The 25,234-nt window shown below is 48.2% G+C and overlaps 1 protein-coding gene across 2 annotated transcripts in view; it reads left to right on the plus strand.

Moving 5' to 3' along the window:
• CPD (carboxypeptidase D) overlaps positions 1-25,234 on the plus strand; it is a 752,391-nt gene that overhangs the window by 61,342 nt on the left and 665,815 nt on the right. Inside the window, exon 1 of one of the 2 annotated variants that reach the window (XM_085649245.1) lies at positions 9,893-9,914. The exons of the other annotated variant lie outside the window; for it this stretch is intronic. The gene's annotated coding sequence lies outside the window, so the exon portion shown is untranslated. Of the gene's footprint in view, positions 1-9,892; positions 9,915-25,234 lie in introns of those variants that run through there. 2 annotated transcript variants of the gene reach the window in all.

A 25,234-nucleotide genomic window follows, 5' to 3' on the forward strand; every position in this document is an offset into this window, starting at 1 on the left:
TTATTATTGTCATAATGGTTTTGACTTCCTAACCTAGACCCACTTTAGTATCGACCTAGCTACAATTGAAGAGTCAAGTGTACTCAAGGGAGTTAGAGTGCATGGTACCCGAGGCCCTGAAGCAACACTTATGCTGCCTATTGACCTCTGGTTGCCCAGGAGCAAGTGAAGAGGCTTCTTGCCACGTAACCTGTATCACTGATAAGCCCCAAATAGGCTGAGTTGTCTGATTGTTGAACTGGAGACGTCTGTATTTGGCTGACATTTGTCATATTCCCTTTAGGTTTCGTCTGTGTTCAGAGTATTTTTTGTGAAATGTGGATTTTATACTAGTTTACATACCAGTGCCTTGATTCTGGATGGAAATCCTTCATTAAAGGGCCCTCAAGCATGCTGTGTAGATAATCATGCAATGTATCTTTTCTGCTGTATGGGGGTGCATATTTCAGCCATAATGATTTTTAAATGCCAACTAGGATGCTTTATTCATATAGCTCTTTGCCAGCGTCCCATATCTTTGTAAACCGGCTTTGCTGCATTGCTGCATGAAGTGACTATTCTGCATGCCGAAACCACGGGAGATGTGTGGACACTGTAGTGATGCAGCCTTAGTTGTAAATGGATGGTGTATCTTTAGAAGTTTAAACTGCAGTTCTGGCTTTCTCGCAGGCCCCATACTGTTATCTTATTTTGATCCCTGGAGTCGCACTGGCTTCCTAAAACCAAAATGCCTTATTTGTGGCCTGACTAGCCCTGTCTGGCTAATTAGAAAGCTGGTCGGGTTGGCTGCTTTTTGGAACTGTGGTGACGGCCACCCTCCAAAATAATACCTAGCGCTGAGACCACAGGATTTCAAATTTGTAGGTCTTGCCTAGGCATAGCTTCCTCTGTCTCTTTGAGACATGCTGTGTTCAGGATATAGTCTTGAAGCCCGCTCATCTTTTCTGTGCCCTGCCCCAATCTTTTCTATTGGCTCCTCTTACTGCCCTTGGGCTTTTCATTGGGGAAATAGCTTACTAGTGCCTCCTTTTCAAATAATGTAACATCCTATACGGACTGGTCCTGATACATGGACTCCTTCACAGCATGTTATTTTAACCCTTGTAAGCACTATTTCTTTCTTTAGCTGTCCTCGAGCAGCGCTGACGCTCCAGCTGTTCTTGAACAGCGCTGGCCGTGCGGCTTTATTTTTTAATGACACTAGTATTCTTTTCTTTTTTTTCTCACCTTCCCTTGCCTCAAAAGCAGACCCCTACCACCTCAAAACAGTATCGAGCAGTGCTTGCCTTGCATCTTTATATATTAACAGTGCCAGTATGCTTGTATTTTTTACCTTTCTTCAAAAGCAGACCCCTCCCATCAAGCAGTGCTCACAGTGCGCCTTAACTGCAACCGTTAGAATTTTTTTTTTCTCTGGGCTCGTCTGCAAAGCACACCCCTCCCACCTCCGAAACTGCATCGAGCTGCCCTCGCTATGTGCCTTTATTTATGTCGCCCGTAGGCGTATTTTTTATTTGTTTGCTTACAAAACAGACCCATTCCACCTATGACGGCATCAAGCAGCAATCGCCCTGCACCTTTATTTATTAGCATCACCGTATGTTTTTTTTTTTTTTTTGTGCGCTTTGGTATGGCCTATGTTTCTTTTGGTATGTGTACTTGCTTCTAACTTCTTTTCAATGGAGGTGGGGCTTGTTTTGGTTTTTAGATCCACGCACACACTGCTGGCAGCAGCTGAGCAGGTGCATCTCTCTCTCCTCCTCCTCCCTCTGCGTTAATGTTATTTATTTGGACTGATCAGGGTTAACAACACTGCCGAAGTCCTGCTTACGCTTTGTCATCCGTGCCTTAATCTTGTTTCCGGTGGGTCGCAGCGGTAAGTCATCCCTTTGTTTTTAATCTGTGTTTTGTACTTGCGGATGCTGACAAGGAGCTGCAGCATCACAGTCCTGTGCTTCGTCTTGTTTTGGAGAATTACAGCATGGTTGCGGGCTCCCTCACTGCTCATGCATCCACCTAGCAAGGCTAGCAAGCATTTGCATTAAAATAGGTCCCACAATACTGAAAGTTTGAGTTTTTTTGCAGATTTATATAGCGCAAACTCGATTAGTAGGTATTGGAGCTCCTTACATGAGCACCAGTTACCTTACACAAGGACAAATTCATTATTTGGTAGGCGCGGGTAGATTAAGTGATTTGCCCAGAATCACAGGATGCCGAGGCTCAAACCCGGTTTCTCCAGCTCCAAAGTCTGCAGCTCTAGCCGTAAGGCTACATCCCTATTGCACTGCAAATGATTGTTTTATATAGCTGTTATCAAAGGATTTGAGACGTGCCTGTAAGTGGTGCGCTTGATCTGGGTCTTTTTTTTAAATTTAAAACTATGTCCTGCTCATGACTGCTAGCTCAGTTGTGATCTGTGTTCTCCATTATCGTTCACCCCTTCGGTGCATCGGACGGCCGTGGGCCGTCTGACGCACCAGTGCTCATGTGTCTCAGACGGCCCCCGGACATCCTTGCACATTTCACAGGGAATCCCTCTAGTGCGGGCACCAGAAGGATTCCCTTTACCCCCCAATAGCCTCGGGAGCTGGGAAAGAGCTTCCCCAGCTCCCAAGGCTGCCTGCTTTGTTTCCCTGAAATGATGATCAGCGCGCACGTCGCCCCTCCCATATTTATTTTTTTAGCAAATTCAGTCTTTCTGCCCCCCGAGGGGAGCAGAAAGCAGACTAGAGACCAGGAATGCCAATGCCCCTACACTGCAAAATTAGTCTTTTTAGCCCCCAATCAGTCCCCCCCCAGGGAGGCAGAAAGCCCATTAGACACCACACCAGGGTTTTTTTCCAGATGAATTTAGAGGTGAGGGTTGCCCAAGATGGGCATGCCAATGCCACACCCCTCCCCCAACAAAATTCCAGTCTTTCTGCTCCCCCTGCGGGGCAGTAGCCCCCAATCTGCCGCCCCACCCCCGGGGACGAAAACACCCTAGATGCCAGGGATTTTTTTGTATATGCCCGTGGTGGGGGCTGCGAATGAGTTATGGTTGGACTTCAGTCTTTCAAATTATAAGTTAAAGAAATATCGGTACCACAACACATTTCTTTGAGACCTAGAGCCAGTTCTTCCAAAGTTTGAGCATACATAACCCGATACGTGCAAAGTATAAGCTTCACTTTGGCACTTACAGACCTGTGCGTGGGGTGTGAAATAAAACAGATGCAAACCTATTCTCCCACTTGACAAGGCACACATTGTTCTTTTTAAAAAAAAAAAAAAAAATACCTTCAGATATGTAAAAGCAGAAAGAAGACCAAGGGATCTCAATAAAATGACCATTTTAAAAAAGCAAAGAACGTATAAATAAAGGAAAATATAGCACATGTAGACAATCCTGTCTCTTATGTTGATCACTGACCGGTGGGTGGGTAACGTTCAACTCTAAATGAAAATATAGGGGATTAAAAACACAAGAGGCTGGTAGAGACGGCCTGGGTGTCGGGCAGAGAACCCGGGTCACCCCTCCGCGGGGAGCAGTCAGCTAGTCCTAATCTTGTGTTTCAAGCTGCCCGCGTCTGATGACTTGGTGCTTTGCCCTATCCATTAAAGAGCCATTGTGCGATGTAGAACTGGTCAACTAGACCACACGCTGCTAAGCAGTATAAAGTTGAAAAAGGAGCGTCTCCCCTGAAACCATATCCGCAGCATGCGTTCAGTAACTAAATCCGGATATATCGCCGACGCCCGTGCACAGAATGCGGTAGGCGCTCTCTGCTGTGGAGCTCTCGCCAGATACTGTCGGGAGCAAACTTCAAGCGTGCTCACATCAATCACCCCTGGCTTGGCCAGTGCTTACTTTTTTGGTTAATTCCTCCGGCTGATCTGCTAAGCCCTTTCCGTAGTAGTGCCTAGACTGCTACATTATAGCGCCATGTAGGAGTGGTCATTCCATTCAAAAAGTGTAGCGCCCTGATTTCATGGATGCAGCGCAGGGAATTCCACAACTGACGCGATCCGTCTGCAGATACATATCTTTTACTATATGAGGGGGGCTTCATGGTGCACATATATGGCGCCAGGCGCGCAAAACCCATTGGGCTTACGGGGCTTCAGCCCCCCCCCCCTGTTGTGTCAGTCAGTCCCGGCTGAGACAGCTTTGCGGGCTGGCAACCGTCTAATTGCAGCCGCACCAGAGTACTTCACAATCAATCAAATAATTTGTAAAGCGCACTACTTACCCGCAAGGGTTTCAAGGCGCCGAGGGTGGGGAGTGGGGGGGGGGTGCTGTTGCTACTGGTCGAACAGCCAGGTCTTGGTTCGTCTCCTGAAGGTTAGAAGGTCTTCGGTTTGTTGTAGTTTGAGGGGGAGGGTGTTCCAGGTCTTAGTGGTGCGGTGGGAGAAGGATCTTTCTTCAGCTATTGTTCTACGGATGCGTGGGACGGTAGCCAGGGAGAGGTCTGCGGAGCGGAGTTTCCTGTTGGGTACGTAGGAGAGTAGACTGTTGAGATAGGCTGGGCCGGTCTTGTGGAGTGCCTTGTGTGCGTGGATCAGGAGCTTGAAGGAGATTCCTTTGTCGACGGGGAGCCAGTGCATGTTCCTCAGGTGGGGGGTGATGTGGTCGCGTCACGGGACGTTGAGGATCAGGCGTGCAGAGGCATTCTGGATTCTCTGCAGTCTGTTGATGAGCTTGGTCGGGGCTCCGGTGTAGAGGGCGTTTCCGTAGTAGTCTACTGCTGACTAGGGCCTGGGTGACTGTTTCCTTGTGTCTGTCGGGATCCATCTGTAGATCTTGCGGAGCAAACGGAGGGTGTTGAAGCAGGTGGAGGAGACAGCGTTGACTTGTTTGGTCATGGTGAGTTTCGAGTCAAGGATGACTCCCAGGTTGCGTGGGTGGGTGGTTGGTAGGTGCGGGGAGTGTCCCCAGTGATGCGGGCCACCAGGAATCGTCCCATGCTGAGGGGTTGGGCCCGAGGATGAGTATCTCCGTCTTGTCTGTGTTCAACTTAAGGCGGCTATCCTGCATCCAGTCGGTGACGGCCTTCATTCCCTGGTGGAGGTTGGATTTGGCGGTGAGGGGGTCCTTGGTGTGGGAGAGGATCAGTTGCGTGTCGTCGGCGTAGGAGATTATGTTGAGGTTGTGATGTCGGCGAAGCGTGCGAGAGGTGCCATGTAGACGTTGAACAGCGTCGGGCTGAGGGAGGATCCCTGCGGGACGCTGCAGATGATCTCTGAGGCTTCAAATCAGAACGGGGGGAGGCGGACTCTCTGGGTTCTATCGGAGAGGACGGAGGAGGTCCAGTCCAGGGCCTTGTCTCGGATCCCTGTGTCATGTGCGGTGGCAGACGGTGTCGAAGGCGGCGGAGAGAGCCTGAAGGAACAGGGCCGCCGTCTTGCCGTTGTCCAGTAGGATCCTGATGTTGTCTGTGGTGGCGATGAGGGCGGTCTCGGTGCTGTGGTTGCTGCGGAATCCTGACTGGGAGGGGTCCAGGATGCTGTTGTCTTCGAGGTAGCGGGTGAGCTGGATGTTGACTATCTTCTCGATGACCTTAGCTGGGAACGGAAGCAGGGAGATGGGCCGGAAGTTTTTGAGTTTGCTCGGGTCCGCTTTGGGTTTCTTCAGTAGGGCGTTGATCTCGGCGTGTTTCCAGCTCTTCTGGAAGGTCGCGGTCTCGAAGGAGAGGTTGATGATGTTGCGCAGGTAGGGTCCGATGGATCTGCTGGCTTTGTTGAAGTGGTGAGGAAAAGGGTCAGACGGAGAGCCGGAGTGGATTGTGCCCATGGTCTTGATTGTATCTTCGATGCTCACGTTGGCCCAGGTTGTCAGGGGGTCGTGGTCGGTGGGGTGTGGTGGGTCCGGCGTGTTGGGGCCTGTTAGGGTCGTCCGGGGGTTGAAGCTGTCGTGGATGTCGGCGATCTTGCAGTGGAAGAAGGTGGCGAGGGAGTCTCACAGGGCTTGCGACGGCGAGATGTCGTTGGCATTGGAGCTGGGTTTGGAGAGTTCCTTCACGACGTTGAAGAGCTCCTTGCTGTTGTGTGCGTTGTTGTCGAGGCGGTCTTTGAAGGAGGTCCTCTTGGCGGTCCTGATGAGGTGGTGGTGGTGGTGGTTGCGGATGGCGTCTTTGTGGGCTGCCCGGCGACTTCTCGCTGTACCATATGTTCTCCAACTTCCGGCAGGTGCGCTTTGATGCTAGGAGTTCCGGGGTGAACCAGTTGGCTCTCTTTCTGGTGTCTTTGAGGGTTTGTTTTTTCAGCGGGGCCAAGGCGTTGGTGCAGTAGTCCATCCATCGTCTGAGGGTGCGTGCACCATCGTTTGGGTTGGTCGGTGAGTTGAGTGCGAGGTTTGTCTGCAGTTGTACTTCGGTGATTTTGCCCCCAGCAGCGACGGGGGATCTGTAGGGTGCGGTGATGTGCGACGGGTTTCCGGAAGGTGAAGTGGATGCAGTGGTGGTCGGTCCAGGTGGGTTCGGAGATGTGGCTGAAGGAGACGTGCGGGCTTGAGTAGAAGATGACGTTGAGCGCGTGAATGTCGCTGTGGATCGGCGTCATGACGAGCTGTTCCAGTCCGAGGTTGGCGAGGTTGTCTATCAGGGGGGAGGAGTTGCTGTCGTTGTTGTTCTCCAGATGGAAGTTCAGGTCTCCAAGGAGGATGTAGTTGGTGGAGGTCAGTGCGTGCTGATGAAGTCGGCGATGGCGTCGCAGAATTGTGGTCGGGTCCGGGTGGTCTGTAGACGAGGGTGCCTCTTAGGGTGGTCTTGGGGTCTGTGTGGATCTGGAAGTCCATGTGTTCGGCGGTGCTGAGAGTGTCGTCGGTGTTTGTTGAGACCATGATGGTCTTCTTGTGGACGATGGCGATTCCTCCTCCGACTCCGTTGGTGCGGTCTCTGCGGGCGATCTTGTATACGTCGGGGATGGCTATGGCGATGTCTGGAGAGGAGGCTTTGTTCATCCAGGTCTCGGTCAGGAAGGCGACGTCTGGTGATGTGGTGTTGTGTAGGTCCCAGAGCTTGACTGCGTGTTTGTGTGCAGAGCGGGTGTTGATCAAGATGCATCGGAGCTGGTTGTGTTCTGTCGTGGCGGGTGTATCGGCGTCTTCGATGCAGGAGAAGCTGCAGTTCTGGCAGGCGAAGGGTCGGTGGGTACACTTTGGGGCGGCCCTGCAGCAGGTGAGGGTCCGTCCTGAGTTGAGAGCATTGAGGGTGCTGGCGTCGTATCGGAGGCGGTCTTCATGGCTGGTGCGGGGGCCAGGGGTTCTGGCGCTAGGCGCGGTCCAGGTGCGGATGGGCGCAGACGGGCTTGCCTTGGGCGTGCCTCTGGCGCGCCAGCGGCACGGCCGCACAGCGCCTGCAATTTAAGGGGAGGTGAGAGGGAGGAGCAGCTGGGAGGCGGGAGGCGGGAGGCGGGTGGCAGGGGGCAGCGATTGGGGACGGGCCCGCAGGGGATGCAGCGGCAGGAACGGGAGCGGCGAGGGGGGCGAGCAGGCACAACAGGGGGCAGCGGGGCACAGAATACAAAAACAGGCAGCGGGGCACAGAAGGAACAAAACGGCACACGAGCACGGGGAACAGAAGGCAAAAATGGGCAGCGGGGCACAGAAGGAACAAAAGGGCACACAGAGCTGAAGAAAACGGCAATGGGGCAACAAGGGCACTCGGAGAAACATACAAACCTAAGGCCACCACTGGCCACCAGGAATGAGGCGCAGGTGGTAGCCTGCGGGTGGAGGAGGGCCTCGACTTCGGCGGTGACAGCAGGAAATCAGGTGGAGCTGCAGCGGGAGGGGCGGGGACGGCCTACCTGGCAAGGTCAAGGGTCGCAGGTCTTTAAAAGACCATTTACTTGTTAATGAGGCTTTTGTTGTGTTTTCACCCCTTCTTGGAGCCACTTTGCCTATGGCTGGAAGAATTAGGCCCCCAAACCCCAAAATCTTTTTCAGCCCCCCCCCCCTTAAAATTTGGGTCTAGTTGCCTGCCTGTATGGCGCTGTGTAATACTGCATGCATGTTGAAGTGGCTGGAAATGTAGCACACGCTTAGCTGCCTCCACTAAGAGTAAATCAGCTTACGGATATAGCGCAGTATTCTGAATGAGCGAATTTAATGCACAGATGTGGGGGGCTGCGCTTTTGGAGTGAAACGATTGGACGTATAGCTCCCTATCCCGCAAAGGTGACTATAGTGCAGACTTAGCGCGGCTGTTCCATGTGCCCATATTGCATTGCATTTATTTCATATTCCAATTCCTACCCCTAGCGAGCCGCCTGAAACGCATGGCCAGAATAGTGTTGGTCGTTTGCGGGCTCTGATGCGATAATTCTTGATTAAAAACACCCATTTACCGAAACATTAACCGAGTCAGCTACATTTCTTGAAAAAGCAGGAACATCCACGTAAACCATGAAAAGGAAGCATACTTAAGGGAGCGCGAGGGAGAGGGGAGACCTCAGGGTGGAGGTGAAGAAGACTGGGAAACCGAGGCGAGAGCGGTCATACGCGAGACAGACACTTTACTTCCAGCTTGGAAAACAAATGCGCGAATGAAAACCAAGTTACAACAAGACGCACACGAGGCTGACCTATTTAAAAAAAAAATAATAATAATAAAAAAAACATCCAGAGAACTGTGATGGACAGCAGGCACCCCTTGTGAGAGGGTTGCACTCTCCCTGTGAGGGGTAGCACACACGTCCACCTGTGATGGACAGCTGGTACCCCTCGTGAGAGGGTAGCACTGCCCTTGTGATGGGTAGCAGACGCACCCACCTGTGATGGACAGCAGGCATCCCTGCTGAGAGGATAGAACTTCCTGTGTGAGGGATAGCACCCACGTCCTCCTGGGATGGACAGCAGGCACACCTGGTGAGGGTAGCACTCCCTGTGTGAGGAATAGTGCACACGTCCACCAGTTATGGACAGCAGGCAACCCCTGGTGAGAAGGTAGAACTCCCCGAGTGAGGGATTGCACACACGTCCACCTGTGATGGACTGTAGGCACCTCTCGTGAGAGGGTAGCACTTTTCTTCTAAAGGGTAGCACACACATCCACCTTCGATGGACAGCTGACACCTCTATTAAGAGGCAGGCACTCCTCGTAAGAGGGTACCACTCCTCATGTGAAGGGTAGCACACACACCCCCTGGGATGGACAGCAGGCACCCCATGTGAGGGGTAGCACGCACATGTCCACCTGTGATGGAAAACAGGCACCGTTCGTGAGAGGGCAGCAAACACTTCCATTGTGAGGGGTAGTGCACACACCTACCTGTGATGAACGACAGGCACCCCTCGTGAGAGGGTAGCACTTCCCATATGAGGGGTAGCTCACACATCCACCTGGGGTGGACAGCAGGCACCCTTGGTGAGAGGATTGCACTGGAGGGGCTGGGCATGGTCACCTCTCACGGTGTGATTAGCGGTGGCCTCTCTTGTAAGCTGCAAGAATGTAGGCCAACACCCCAGCACGCACAATCGCCCCTCGCCCTCTCTCAGGCCCGGGTGCGTTCACCTTCGAAGAAGGCGCCATGGCTGACCCTCGGCAGATCCGACCCGGGGAGCTTTGAGCTGTCCCTGCTGGTGCATCCCAGCGCGTCATGAGATTGAGGAGCTGGAACGGCAGGCAGAACCGGTTTCACCATCAGGGTGCCCTAGAGTCCACACAGTGCTTGTTCCCGCGTACCACTGCACTGCGGTGAACCAAGGCTTTCCTGTGCGAGGGTTCAAATGGATGGACATCGGAGGTGGAGGGGCACAGAGGGCCCCCAGAGACTGATCAGACTTATTAATATTCAAGGAGCAAGCACCAGCCGGAGCGATGACGCACACTGCGATCTTGTGCAAGTGATGGCATGGCGGCAGCAGATAAGGAGGCGTTCAGACCCGAGCGGTCTCAGGATCCGAGGGCAGAGGGAGGACGATAGGGCAGGTACAGTCAGAGCAGAGGGCAGCTCATATCGGGACACACCGGGAGCAGTCTCGCATTACAGTGGAAACAACTGGTGAAACGAGAACACCGAGGCCAGTCAGACTGACACTACTGTCTGGGTGGGAGGGGGGCCTTTAATAACCCGTAGTCTACCGTCACAAATGAAAGAGTAGGCAGCGGAGACAGAACAGCCCCTTCCGAGCAGGACCGACACCATCTGTCCAAGCCCAAAAACCGTACATCTAAAGGCCTAGCAGCGAAGGAGTTAAACGGACTCGACTTCTGTTGCTTGCTTTCGTAATGTTTATTTCTTTGAAATAGGCTAACTGTCTTTAAGGATGGTTGTAGGTTATTGATGTACAGTCTTAATTTTTTCCCCGTCTGATGATGATAGATCCGGACTTGGAGAGGCCCAATAGCACTAAAGTGCACTTTAGAGTGGCCAATGGTTTTGCGGTCTGCTGTGGTGTTACAGGTAAATAACCTGGATGGTGCTGAGCCTCCTTGCGTGGTAGGCTGTGTGCTGCCCGAGTGGCTGGACCCACACCCATTGCTTAAAACAAGCCACGCAGATCGCTTTGAATGTAGGCTGCCATTGCTGTCTGAAAGGTGATGTCTTAAGGTTTCATCACCTAATTATAGGCCCTGGGGCATCTATTAAATTTACAGTTTATTTTGGTAGGACATTTGGAATGTGGGTGGGGAGTTCAGCGAGAGTGCTATTATGAAATAATGTAGCTCGTCTAACCTCAAAAACCACTCAATTAAATGCGTCCGGACTGCCAATCTTTCTTTCTTTTAATGTGAACGAAGGTGAGAGCGTGGTTTTAGCCTATTTGATCTAGCTGCGACCCGGGCATGTTCCCAGTACGTGGGTCTTTTCAGAGACTGTGCTGTGTTGAGAAATCTTTGAAATTTGTTGCAAGAGTCGTTCGCCTCTTTGTTTTTTAATACTCTAGCTTTCAGCCGAGCACACCGATGGGGTAGTGGGTTACTTTGCTATTGTATTCTGTTCTCGTAGCTTCTAGTGCCAGGCAGACGGATATTCATTTTTGATGTGACCTATTACACCAGCATTAAAAATCTCACTTACCAGGCTGTTCATTTTCAAACTTCGAGGTCCCTTAAGCCTGAACGGGCCACAATAAAATACATTGTGTTGTTGCACAGTCTGCGTTAGCACGGCCTCTTGACGCCGTTTGTGTCGTGGTCCCTTAGCTCACGATTGTGCCACCATAAACCAGTCCGAGCTATGGTATCATCATATGTTGAAGGTATTGTGTGTTGTGGTCCATCTCTGGTTGGTGGTGGTGTCCCGTGGTCTCTGAGTGGTGCGTATATGATTTTGGTGTTTAAGAGGGCTGGTGGACGGGATTTAGCAGTCGTCTATGCATCATTAGGAAGAGAACGCTCCTTTCTTTACCTGGCGATCCGAGAAGGTCGAGGACTGGTTTTAGCGGCCGTGTGAACGTTTGTGCGGGGTATGTCTCTGTCACAAGTGCAAGTGGGAGGAAGGTGATCGACACTAAAATAAATTATGTCTGCTGTGTTTGGGTGACTATTGGATGTTTATTCTCGTGTACTGCTGGATGATAGAATGTGCGCTTTCATGGTGACCCTTGGATGCATATTATGAAAGTGCTTCACCGCATCTCTGCCTTTCCTTAATTATTCATGAGTATGTGGTTCTTAGAAGGTCACTGATATATCATATTAAGAAGTAACATGCTTTTTTCTAGAGAGTTTGTCTCCCGGCAATCTGCTTAATAAATCTACATATACTTGCAAGATGACCTTAGCGGAAATCAAAAATTGAGCTAAGAAAGTGCAAGAAGTTGAGGTGGTCCGGCTTTTTATAGCTCTCATCCTTGCATTCACGTCAGGAGTCCTCTGCATGTGATAAGACCATTTAAGTTAAGGGACACTGGACGGACAAATTATGTGAGTAGGTTGACTAAATTGTGTGTCAAGAGAAGGCAAAATCTGTTTCAATATATCACTATTTTATGAACACATTAATGCAATACAATATACCAAGTCGATGTAAGCATGTGACTGGGCCTTAACTTTATCAATTTTTTCTGTTTTCTCTGATAGCTTATAAATGCGCAAACAAATGCCCCTTTCGTTTTAATGACTTCTGGTGCATTGAAAAAATAGCTGCTAACTAGCAAAAAAACCGAGCATAGGCAAAGCCGCAGGTCTTATTTCTTTTACCTACCAAACACACTTTGCCAATTGTTTTATTTTGCTTTAGATGTTGCCTTGCATGCATGATGCCCATCTTGTCATGGAGTTTTTAAAAATAAAAAAAGAATCGAGCTCCATTGCACGATTGCGGATGTATGCATGCACGCATGCACAGCAGGCATTTTAGTGTAAAGCAATTCAACAAGCACTGGTAAAACCAAAAGAATGTCCATATGACAGAGCACATGGCAGTGAATGGTGGCAAGGTCAAACACTACACTCTAGGGTGTTGGTGGGGCACGGAGACAGTGATTGGGCGGAATAACAGGGGAGATGTTACCACAAATAAAATTATAGGAAATGCTATGGCCTGAGGAACAGGCCACCGAGCCAATAGCAATTTCTTAAAATAAAAAAATAAAAATTTAATTCAGCAGCCAATGGCTGAAGGGGACTTACTAAAAGCCCACTCTTCTGTATTCTTTGTATGGCCATGTGTGTTGGTCACATGATTTCTTTAAACAGTTAACTACAGCTGTCTGTACATGTGACCTACAACGGCATAAAAATGAGTGGCTAAGAAATCTACTCTGCTGGTGGGGTTCACTGAGTTTTGCCCCCTCTATGTTCCGACTGGAGCACAGAGTTCCGGCAAAACTCTGCCAACATTGCGTGACAGATTTTTCTTGTGCACGGCTTGCCAACGTTAAGTTGGCGAGCGCGGATTTGCATCCCCTTGCATGATTTTTATGCACTAGTCACCCTTCCCGTGAGATTTCTCAATGCCGGCGCCACTCGAGTAGACCATTTACTCATGTGCCAAAAAGAACCAGCACCTTCTGGTGCGCCACATGGTTTAACAGCATGAAACAATCTCTCAGTGCTGAAAATCGGCACAACGTGCCAAATGCCACCCTCTCGCAGAACTCTGTGGAATATCATGGAGTTTTTATGTACCTCCTCGGAATTCAGCAGACTAACTCAAATTTCCGCCCACCCCTAATAAAAATGCAAGTCCATCAGTAAAGGGCCTCTTGGCATTTTTTTAATGGGCTATATTTACATTGCAGCTACTTAGTACTTTCTGCCGCCTTTATACTGAACATAACTAGCCGAAACATTAAGCCTGCTCAGCTCTTCATTTGCTCATTAATATCTTGTATACTTGTCAGACTTCCCTATCACAGTGTTGCTCATAGCACCTGCCTTATGCATTTACCATCCTCAAAGGGCACATTACCCATGTTCTTGTTGCTCAGGATGTGCTCTCTCGTTCACCTAGACTAATAGTTTACTACATGTATATCATTTCTGACCAGCCTGCTGGCCTCACATGCTTCGACATACCCTGCAGTCCCTAAATACTGGTATCTGAAATAATTAGATTATTGGAGTTGACTGATAAATGATATTCTCCTATACATATAGGTGTTTGTTTTGTTCAGTTGTTTATTCATATCGGATGTTTACATCGGTCGAAACTTTGTAAAAGAGCTTTAAATATTAAGAAAGCATAAAATTGATTCTTTTGTACATGGAAACACCCCAGATTCGGCTGTAGATTCATGATTTTTTTAGCAAAAGTTTCTATTTTAGCTTTCTCCATCTTCCTACACTTCTTTCAGACCCAAACGAGAAATTAAATGTTACTATTTTTTTTCCCTAAATCATTCTCTTTTCTGTTGTCTAAAATGAGCATGTAGGTTGTGAGCCTGTTATTAAGTGGATACCCTGCAGAGATGAGGCCCATTTTTAAAAGGGTCTTATTAAATAGCTAGTTAATAGCTGTGAATTTGTTTGGAGTGTAAGATTGGAGTATGTCTGGGATTTCTCTTCAGACAGACACGTAGGAGTGATGCTACCTCACAGCCAAGACCTGGAAAGACCTCCCCCCCCCCCCCCCCCCCTCCACCTGCGGCAAAACCCTAAACTGCCCCAGTTCATGAAGGTCCTCAAAACCTGGCTCTTTTGATGAACCATCCTCAACAAAAAACGCAAAAAATGTAGAAGTTAAGAGGAAAAGGGCAATTAATGAACCAACAGGAAGTACGAGGAAACAGCCACCTAGGTCAGCATCTAGCAGTAATCAACTACTAACGTGGGCCCAACCAGTTCAACAGAAGAAAACTGTAAATATCATACAACCTCCGTTGCAATTAGCCTCAGACCAATCAGATCAACCCTTCGACCAGCAGTAACATAAATAATAGCAGCAATGCAAATAGCAATGTTACTTTAGCCCCCCTCAAGTGGACCCTTCTTTTAGCGACACTCTATGTAACAGAATTAGTAGTATTTTGGACATTGATTTGAAACCATTATAGGAGAGACTCGCTGCCCTCAAGAGGAAATTCCGCTCTGCAAACTGCCCTGGCAAACTAAGCAGTGTTGATAAAAGCACAGAGTGTCACCTCGGTGCTGCACCCCGTGTTTGTTCGCAACTTGGTCCCAGAGGCTTAGCAGCTCATACACTGCCCAATACAGTCCAACGTGACAGTACACCAAATAATTGTCAGGGATCCACCCCACCATATGGTTTGTTTTGACAAATCCCAGAAAATAAAAGCAGACCACTCGCCATCAATTATCTGGAGAAGGACACTAGTACTAACGCTAATTGTACCTCCTGCAGGCAAAAAGCTGCCAACCCCTTTGGCGCAACAGCATCGCGAATAAGGGTCCTACAGGTACCTTAGACATCCCACCGGCAGCATGCCCTTACGTGGTGGTCTTGGCAGGAGTTCCACCACTAAGAAACAATCAAAAAGAATCATGGGAGGACCTGAGAAACAAAAGTGCTGACTGGTTAAATGAACACAGAGGTTTTAGACCCTCTAATCTCAGCGATCTATTAATGGTTTGGAGGGTGGTTTGAGTTGGTCGATCTGGAAAAAAAGCGTTGAAGGGGACTGTATTGTGATTAATTTACACAGACCAGCATCTGCTCGTAACTTACCAAATCACCAGGAAGACAGACTGGCTACAACTACTAACATCTGTTGCCCTCCACTTGGTTTCTTTTATAAGCCCTTGATGGCGAAGCTTATTCTTTCACCTACCCCCCATATTCCACTGGAAAATAGAATTGCTGAACTAGAGGGTTTGGATAGATTTGATTCACTTGAACCTCCTCCCATAGTTAAAGTAGATCCATACACTTCCGTGCAGTTTCAGATTTCACCTCCCAGAATATGCCAGGGCCTATTGTAATTAAGCGCCATAAAAACAATGTCTTGGAAATTTTAAGTTGGAACATAGCAGGATTTCATTGCAAACTTTCATGCCCTGAATGGCTTTCTTTTGTCGCCCAGTAAGATATCTTGATGTTTGAGGAGACCTGGTCTGTAAATGAAGTATTCTTTAACATCTTCGTCTGCTTCCATAACCCAGCATCCCCATCAAGTTCTGGTCTTGCGATCTGGGTTCTGGCGGCCTGTGTTAATATTAAAGCAGGAGGAAGCGCAAAGGCCTTAAAAGTAGATAACCTTAACCTCCTAACGATAAGATATAAAAGAGGAGGAACTTCATACTTAATTAACTGCTATAATAATGACTTCACTAATGTGCCGAATACTAACTTGATTTCATTATCTAATCACATTACTTCTATTCAATACATTATGATAGCTAGTGGGCAATTGGTGGGTATATGTATAGGAGGTGATTTTTATATAAGGCTCTTCTGCATGCCCACTTGATTCACATATAAGGAACTCACGCTTCACCTGTATAAAGGATATTGCTAATGACAAAAATCTCGATTGTTGGGGACGCAAGCTGACTTCCTTGCTGGCTGCCCATGATTTAATTAATGTAATGGATGTCACGTGCACTGGGACTCCTATTTTACCCACTTTCAAAGGACGTGGCCACAGCTCCATTATCGATTTACATATGTATATCTTCCTTTCTTATAGACATTCTAACATATGGTAACGTGTCTCCCTCTAGTTATAGTGACCATAATCCTTTCAAAACACATTTAGTCCTGGCCCCTAGGCCAAAGTACAATTGGGAGATCTGGGAGCGACATCTTAATCACTCTATAGATGGCTTAATTTTGAAATGGAGATCCGTAGCACCTGAGCACCTATTTCAGAAGATAGTTACAGAAAACCACCCCGTAGTGCAGGCCTGCCTTGCCGATACCAACACTGCCAAACCTGCAGTTGATTCCTTTGTCCACCTTTGTGACGCAATAAAAAAAGAGCTCCTGGTCCTCATTGCTGAACTTCCTAGCAGACCACGTTGGTTCCATCGGGACTACTTTCTTGCTAACAGCTATTTGCGTTGTGCTCTTAAAGCTATTCCAAAGAACCCTATAGCTGTGACTGAAGCCCGTAAACTATATAAGCGAATGTCACACACTAGGAAAGTAGAACTAGTGACATAGCAATGGGACTCACTCACTTTAGCTGCAAATAGGAAGAGTAGCTACCACTTGTGGGATTCAGTAAAAAAGATGAAACAACCAATTTCTCAGATCCAAAGAATGACTGTCAGATTTCTAACCAGGACTGGGAGACCCATTTTTGTAAAATCTATGCCTAGGCCAGCTCAATCAGGGACATTGTGCCGGATCCTGACTTGAGTTTAATCCAACTGACCCTGGAAGAGGTAGAGGAGGCATTACAGCAGAGTGTTGTGGGCAAGGTACCTGATCCTGACTGGGTACCTATAGATCTTCTGAAACCCAGTCCGATATTTTGGGCGCCGCTACTATTGATTTTCTTCACCAGCCTTGCTTATGCCCCCATCCCTGATTCATGGTTGACATTTTATTATAGTACCTATTTTAAAAAAAAAAGGATCATTCTCAGTCCAGCTGCTATAGACCCATCTCATTAATAGATACCACCTTAAAAAAGTTTGGGTAGGGTTTTATATAACCGCATAATTGAATGGGCTGAAAAAAAAATCATTATTACACCCCAGTCAATATGGCTTTCGATCCAAAGTGGGCACTATTGAGCAGTGTCTCAATCTCAAATGAATCATCAAAGTATATAATAGCAAATAATTCCCATGTGTATTTAGCCTTTATGGACCTATCAACGGCGTTTGATAGAGTTAACCGGTCCAAGCTTTGGTCCATCCTAATCTCTCTTGGTTTGGAGGAAGCCTTAGTGCATTTTCTAGCCTATCTACATAGAGGAATGAAACACGAATGAGAATTAACACCAATGGTGAACTCTCGGAAGACATTAATATCGTGAGAGGAGTGAGGCAAGGCTGTGTTTTAGCCCCATTTTTATTTTTTATATATTAACGACCTTCACTCATTTTTAACCACCACTAATACTGATATTCCCATAATCCGGAGCTCTCCATTACCGGCATTGTTGTATGCTAACGATGCTGTGTTGATGGCCTCCAAAGGCTCTTTCCCTTCTAGTGAACGGCTTTGTTAAATTCATGGCATCACTAGATCTTCAAACGAATGTTAACAAGTCTTTTTTATTATGTCGTGCAGTCCTAAGAAATACAATATACCATCCTTGAAGCTAGTTGAACACAGTCTATTTGGCACAAGCACATTCACTGACCTAGGTATGAGATTTAGCGATAGCAGCTTTTGGGAAGCGCATATTGCAAACAGTGTGGAATAAACTCTCCAGAGCCATAGGCTTGCTACTTAGCCTTCCTCGCCCTAGGAAAGGGAGTGTTTTGGCTCCTCTATTGCAGATCTATAGATTACAGTGGCTTCCGTCTGCAATTTATGGGGCAGAGTTTTGGGTAACTGAGAATTGCCATCAAGTACAACTAGAAGAAAACAGATTCTGCAGAAAGGTCCTGGGAGTGCCAATTTCAAGCACCAGTTTTATCTGTCACAACAAGTTAGGCATCCCATTTGTGGAAGACTCTATTAGTGTCTTCCCCCTGTTTTTTTGTCAGGCAATCTGGCAAAACACAGAGGGAGCCATCACGAAAGAAATGATAAAAGATTGCCTTGCATGTGAAAAAGGCAGAAAATCTCTTGGCTAAAGTACATTGAATCCTGCGTATGCAGGATAGGCTATAGTCGACTATTTGAAAATCCAAAAGGCCTTTGTACTATAAGTAAGAAACATTTGCAGGCGTGCTGGTACCAATGTGTGCAGGCAGAGAGAGAGAAGAGGGATTCAGAAAAATCTAGAGTATCGGCCTATTTAAGTAGAAATCAGGGATGGACTAATTCACCCCAAAGTTATTTGATTAGCCCCGTGAGTCACTGGGAACGCAGTTTATTGTTCTGTTTTAGAGAAGGCACAATAAAATATTCATTAAACTATCCACTAGGCTTCCAAGCTAATCTTGGTATATGCCTATGTCCATGTAATGGGAAATCTGGTCAATCTATTTTGCACTTTTTATTCTTCTGTATTTTTTACTCTACATATACTTAAACTATATTGCTCCCTGTGAGTAAGAAGCTACACATTTGTGATTTTAGAGAAGCAATCAATGTACTATTTCGATTGGATGACGTGGACATTATTAATTGTGTCTCTTTGTTTTTGAACGTTGCGGTGTTGGCACGCAAGTTCATGTCCGGCCTAGAATTTTAACATGTTTTCAGAGTTGTATATTTGCATTTTAAATTGCCGTCCGACAATGGATATGAATTTGCCCTCTATTTTTAGGTCTCGCCTGGCGTTGGCAGTGCGCATGCGCTGCTCTCGCCATGCGAGGACTTCTTGGAATCAATACGGTTCCAGAAGTTCGCTTTGTGCTCTGCCTGTGTTTCCCATTGTTGCGCTTCATTTTGCGTCACCTATTATGCTAAATGTGGTGTTATTATTGCTCCGGAGGCTTTTTAGTCCCTCCTGGTTACCACCCTGTCCACTTTTTTCCACGCCCACCTGGACTGGATGCTTTACTGGCGGCGTGACACTCACCTTCATTACTCTGTGTATGCACTTTTTTTTGGGAGAAAGCGCGATGTAAACAAGCGTCTGCCGTTCCGCAATGGCGACGGCTTGTCATTACCCAGACTCTAAAACGATTTGTCCGTGTCGGTTTAGATGCAGGCTTTATCAAAGCCCCTGAAGCAAGGAGGTTCAGAATAGACCATATTTAAGAAACCGGAACTACGAAGAAATACACTACCATCTGATTATCATTTATTAGTCACACCGGAAAACTTTGGCCCTTTCTACTATGAAGAAAGCCTACCCTTCAGTATGACTCCCTATCACAAGGTGACATATTAACTCGAGCAGCCGTTGTGATGTCCGGGACATAGCCATGCTTGTACACCCCTGTGACTCACTTGTTTTTTTGCAGCACGTGCCCGTCAAGACTGACACATTAAGCCTTCCGGGAAAGCATAGACTGTTTTTCAGTCACCACCTTTTCGATATTGTTATTTCTGCTTACAACGAAAACAAAGCACTCTGGAGAACCGACACCCTTTGTTTTTTTGGTTCCTCCGCCCTGAACCCTTTCAGCTTTACTTCGACTGTTGAAGAGAACGCGGAATGACTTCATGTGACCTCCAGGACGGCGTATAGGAAGCTATTGTACGCCGCTGACTCACGACAATGCTTGAAGTGACACAGCCGATACACACCCCGAAAAGAGGAAGGGACCAGTGAATGATGTCATTGACATGGGTGCAATTTGGTTTTATGTCCATGCCTGTGATGTGGTTGCTGAGGACTGCTTGGAAATCTCACTGAGCCGCGCTAGGTACAATGGGGAAATATTCTTAATGCGAAATGTATCACACAGGACTCCTGCGAGGGTAATAGGCCACTAAAGTTATTTCCACAGGCAGTATTGCTGCGTGCATGCAGTGTTTTTACATTCAGGAAGAATGCTAGGATGTAGGCCCTTTCAGCGGCTATGCAAAGAGTACACACGCATTTATTCATACTGCGTAAACTCCTGTTAAACAAGTGCCCGACACCAAACATTGAAGTTATCATGGTCCCCCCCAACCAACCAACCAACTGGAATAGAGTTCATTTCCTGGGTGAGGCTAACTTTGTCGTGCTTCTGCTCAGCTAGCATATCAGAACAGGTAAATATGAAGATACATAGTTACTAAAGTTTAACGCAGTGCAAGGCAACACGCAAAGTTGCTGCGCTGCGTGCAACGAAGAGGCAAGAAATGCACCATATCAACTGGGATATGGCCACTTCTGCTCTATCCTAGCGCCAGCACACTGTGTGCTGCCCAGAGGCGCAACTAGAGCCAAATTGTTTTTTTTTGGGGGGTGGGGAGGGGGGGTCTGATAGAAATTTAGGGGGAGTTAGCTTTACAGTGTGGAGAGGTGTGGTGCAGCGGCCAGGGCAGCTGACTTCGGAGCACAGGGCTCACAGTTCCATCCCCGGTTCCGGCGGCAACTCAGCTCAGCGCCATGTGACTCTGGGCAATAGCTCACTTAATTTCTACAACGGCCCCAGCGCCTTGAGACCCGTAAGGGTGAGTAGTTCGCGCTTTACCAATACGGATTTACATTTAGTAAGAATTTCTATCCGAACAAACCCTTTTTAGCAACATTAGGAAAATGAAAGACTGAGGAAAAAACAATGTCTACTCTTTGATACCAGTTAATAGATCACTGTGCTATATTAGTATTGTAACTTATGAATTACAACAAACAAGAGGATCTCTGTGACAGAAGTAATGAGCAACTGAGCTATCTACATAAAATATAATTCTGTGATCGGCTTGGTACACTTTCTGTGCATTGGCATACTAACCTTAAAGCGCTACTTTATGATGAGTCAAAATTGCCATTAGACAAAACTCTGATCTCTCTTCAGCACGTATATTAGTCACCAGTGTTATCTTGACATTTTCATTAGTGCCTGAAAATTGATGGACACACAACAAACTCTGCAGCAGGTGCTTTAAAACCCAAAAGATATTTGAAAGCACAGCACCTCACAAGCTCGCCACCTGGTGCAGTGGCAATGGCGCAACATCCTAAAGCTGGCCCTGGAAAGAGGAAATAACAAGGAGAAACAAGTGTTGGCATAGCCAATAGGTCTTGCTTTTGGGACCATATAAGTATTTAGTTATGCAGCACAATATTCTTGGTGCAACATCAACTGTTGCATGGCTAAGCACTTAAAAGGACCCAAAGGCGAGACCTATTACTAATTAGCCTTCTTTTATGTTGTGGGCAGCCGGGATTTTAAATTGAATTCTGTACGTTGTGTTTTTTTTTTTTTTTTTTTAATTGGCATTTGTAAAAACGCAAGTTACAAACAGACAAAACAATCACCAATACATTACTCCGTTCCACCAGGACAGTGGTAGGACAGCAGCAAGATTCGTATTCAAACACATAGCAGTTATAAACCTCAGCAGTATATTACCGGATTGTGCAATGGCATTCGTAGGTCTTCTAATATGAGGTGTGGACAGTGGTGGAGGGCGGTTAGTTCTCGGCTCTAGGCGGCTATGAGCTATCCTTCCCCTTGAGTCACGTTAAAGGTCGTCTATGTTGACTGTGTTTAGCCAGTTTACAAACGGCTCCCAGATATCACGGGGGCGGGACCTCGCCGGCATCAATTCCCAGTAATTCTCCAGTTGTCTTACAGCGTGTTACACTGGTGATTCAGCAGTTAGTTGGCGGTGGGATCGCCCTCCAATGAAGGGCCACCTGGCGCTTGGCCATAATTAACAGCATAGCAGTCAATTTCCTCTTTTTGAGTAGAACAGCGATGTTCTCGCCTAGCAACGCTACCAGCGGCGTGCGAGGCAACTCGTGTCCCATTATGTCGTGTATATGTTGCAGTGTACGTACCCAGAAATTAGCAACAGGGCGGCATTGCCACGCCACGTGCATGAATGTGGCCTGTGTATCGCCGCATCTCCAGCAGTAATAGTCAGGGTGCAAACCCATTCGGTGCAGTTGCACCGGGGTCCAATAAAGACGGTGGATGTATTTGAAATGGTTCAGTCTCAAACGGTAGTTTGAGGACAGCATCTGCAGCTGACCGCAAATTAGTTTCCATTGGTCGTCGGAGATGTCCACCCCCATTTCTGCCGCCCATGCCTCTCTTGCCCCAGGAATGAGAATCAGGGACTCACGCGGTGTTATATTATATATACAGGTGATCAGTTTGCGGCCATGGTCAATCGCGAGCACATTTTCTAGTGCTGGTAATGTGTGTGGGGGGGGGGGATGTGGGAACATGTCATATTTGCATCTGCAGGATGCGTGCAGCTGATAGTAGAGCAGCATGTCCGCAGCCGTGAGAACCGCCTGACTGCACATCTGTTGTAGTGTTAGGAAGGTGTCTGCGGGGAATAGGTCCTTGCCTGTCCGTATCTGAAGCTGTGTCGCTCTCTCCCTTGCTCTGCGATCTCCCAGTGGGGATAACTGTGGGTGGTTAGCCAGTTGCATAGAAGGGGCGTAGAGCATGTCCTGCTTCGCTCTCTTGCGCAGCCTCGTCCATGCCCATTGCAGCGCCACAACTGTGTCCACTTCATTGCGTGGCCTCCGATATGCTTGATATATGGCAGTGGCAAGCGGGACCAGTGCCGCTCTGTCTGTTTCGATGGCCACGTGAGGCTGAAAGGGTGTAGGGTGGACCCATTACTGTAGGAACTGCGCCTGCGCCCTGTAAGCATATAATGCAAAGTCTGGTGTGGCCAGGCCCCCCTGGGACTGGGGTAGGGTAAGTACCTCCCATGATATTCTGGGTTGTCCCCCACCCATACCAGTTCAATCATGAGTGAGCGCAGTGTTTTAAAGAAGGGTGTGGTTAGAGGGATGGGTACATTCACGAAGAGGTATAGCAGTTAGGGCAGGATAATCATTTTGGCCTCTGCGATGCGCCCCATCAGGGACAGGGGGGAGTGTTTCCAGCGGTGTACCCTCTCCGTAATCCAGTCAATCACTTTGCCGTAATTTTAGGTCCATAATTTATGGTCATTACTTATCCATATACCCAAATAGCATGTTGGCCCTGTCGCCAATGTGATCGGGTACTCTGTTTCAAAAGGCGGAGTGCCGGATGTCAGGGGGACGATAACCGATTTACCCCGGTTTATACGCACTCCTGAGAGTTCCCCATACCGAATCAGTTCTCTTGTCATGTGCGCTAAGTTGTCTTTAGGGTCAGTCATGTATAGCGTGATGTCGTCCGCGTATAGTGATACTGACAAACCTCTTGTGGTGAACCCAATGCTGCGGTGTGTGTGGTACTGTCTAATTTGGGCGGCAAGAGCTTTAGTTGCTATGGGGAAAAGTAAGGGCGACGGGGGGCATCCCTGCCGCGTACCCCAAGTGATGACAATTGGTTCAGATACCAGGCCGTTTACTCTTAATCGCGCCAAGGGCATAGTATATAGCAGTTTTGTCTGTTGGATGAAGATGGGGCTGAAGCAGCGGGAAAAGGAACCCCCACTCTAAGGAATCGAATGCCTTGGTGGCATCCAGTAAGGCCGCAATCGCCTGGACGTGCAGCGCGAGATAATGCATTAGGGAAAACAACGTCCAAAGATTGTGGGACGTGGATCTGCCTGGTATAAAACCAGATTGATCTGGGCGTATTATCAGAGGGAGCAGTGGTTGCATTCAGTTGGCCAGGAGTTTGGCTCAGATTTTCGCGTCTATATTAGTCGGCGAGAGTGGACGGTAAGAATCACAATGGAGGGGTCCTTATCTGGTTTTAACACTGTTATAATAATGGCTTCTCGCATTGAGGCAGGTAAATGGCCTACCTCCATATCCTCCCGATATACTTCCAGGAGTCGTGGTGCCAGAATATCGGCATATTCTTTATAAAATTTAGCTGTCAGGCCGTCTGCTCCTGGGACCTTATCAGCGGGGAGACCACTGATGATCTGTTTGACATCTTCCACCGTGAAAGGTGCCTCAATGTATTTGCAGTGGGCCCTGTGAAACCATACTAGTTCAATAGAGTCGAAGTATTCTCGCAATATTTCCTCGGCCGGGCCAGAAATGGACTTGTATAAGTGTGCGTAGAAGCTAGGCATTGTGGACAGAATGTCTGGTGGGGAGCGCACTGTTTCACCGCCTGTGGTAATCAGTTCTGTAATAAAGTGGGAGCCTCTGGGCTTTCGCAGGAGATTAGCCAGCGTCTCACCTGGTCTGTCCCCCTCTCCGTACTTGCGTGCCGTGGCGTGTTTATGCCAGAATTTGATTTTGCGCTCAGCTTCTTCCTGCTAGGACGTGAGCGTAGTGCGTATGGTTGCCAAAATGGAGGGGGAGGGTGTCCTGCAATATTGCGACTCTAGTTCGTGTAGTTCTTTTTCAGTTCTGCTCGAACTGCCCCGTTTATCACGTGGTGCCCCAGACTGTCCTGCTATGCAGTGCCCTCGAATTACCACTTTAAACGCCTCCCACATAGCACCTTCTGTGGACACCCACCCAGTGTTTGAGAAATATTCCTAGATATATACGGAGGTCCTCATCCTCGGACCCAACCCCTCAGCCTGGGACGACTCCTGGTGGCCGACAACTCTCGGGACAGCACCGACACCCACCGACCACGCACGCAATCTAGGATACATCCTCGACTCCTCCCTCTCCATGTCCAAACAGGTCAACGCCATCTCCTCCTCCTGCTTCAACACCCTCCGCACGCTTCGCAGGATCTACAAGTGGATCCCGACCGAAACAAGAAGAACGGTGACACATGCCCTCGTCAGCAGCAGGCTGGACTACGGCAACGCACACTACGCCGGAATCCCAGCCAAACACCTACGACGACCACAGCGCATCCAAAATGCCTCTGCCCGACTGATCGTCAACGTCCCCCGCCGCAGCCACATCACCCCCACCTGACAAACCTACACTGGCTCCCCGTCGACAAGAGGATCACCTTCAAACTCCTCACCCATGCACACAAAGCACTCCACGACACCGGACCAGCCTACCTGAACAGCAGACTCCGCTTCCACAACCCCACCCACCAGCTCCGCACCACCAGCCTCGCACTCGCCGCTGTCCCCCGCATCCAACGAACAACCTCCGGCGGCAGATCCTTCTCCTACCTCGCCGCCAAGACCTGTAACACCCTACCTACCCAGCTACGGCAGACCGAAGACTTACTCGCCTTCAAAAGACTCCTCAAGACCTGGCTCTTTGAGCAGTAGCGCAACTCCAGGTGAGGCAGGTGATTTTAGACATTTGACCACTGCATTATCTAGTTTGTGGCTG

This window comes from Triturus cristatus, chromosome 3_2 (genome assembly GCF_964204655.1).
Source record: "Triturus cristatus chromosome 3_2, aTriCri1.1, whole genome shotgun sequence".
Classification (NCBI taxonomy): Eukaryota; Metazoa; Chordata; class Amphibia; order Caudata; family Salamandridae; genus Triturus; species Triturus cristatus.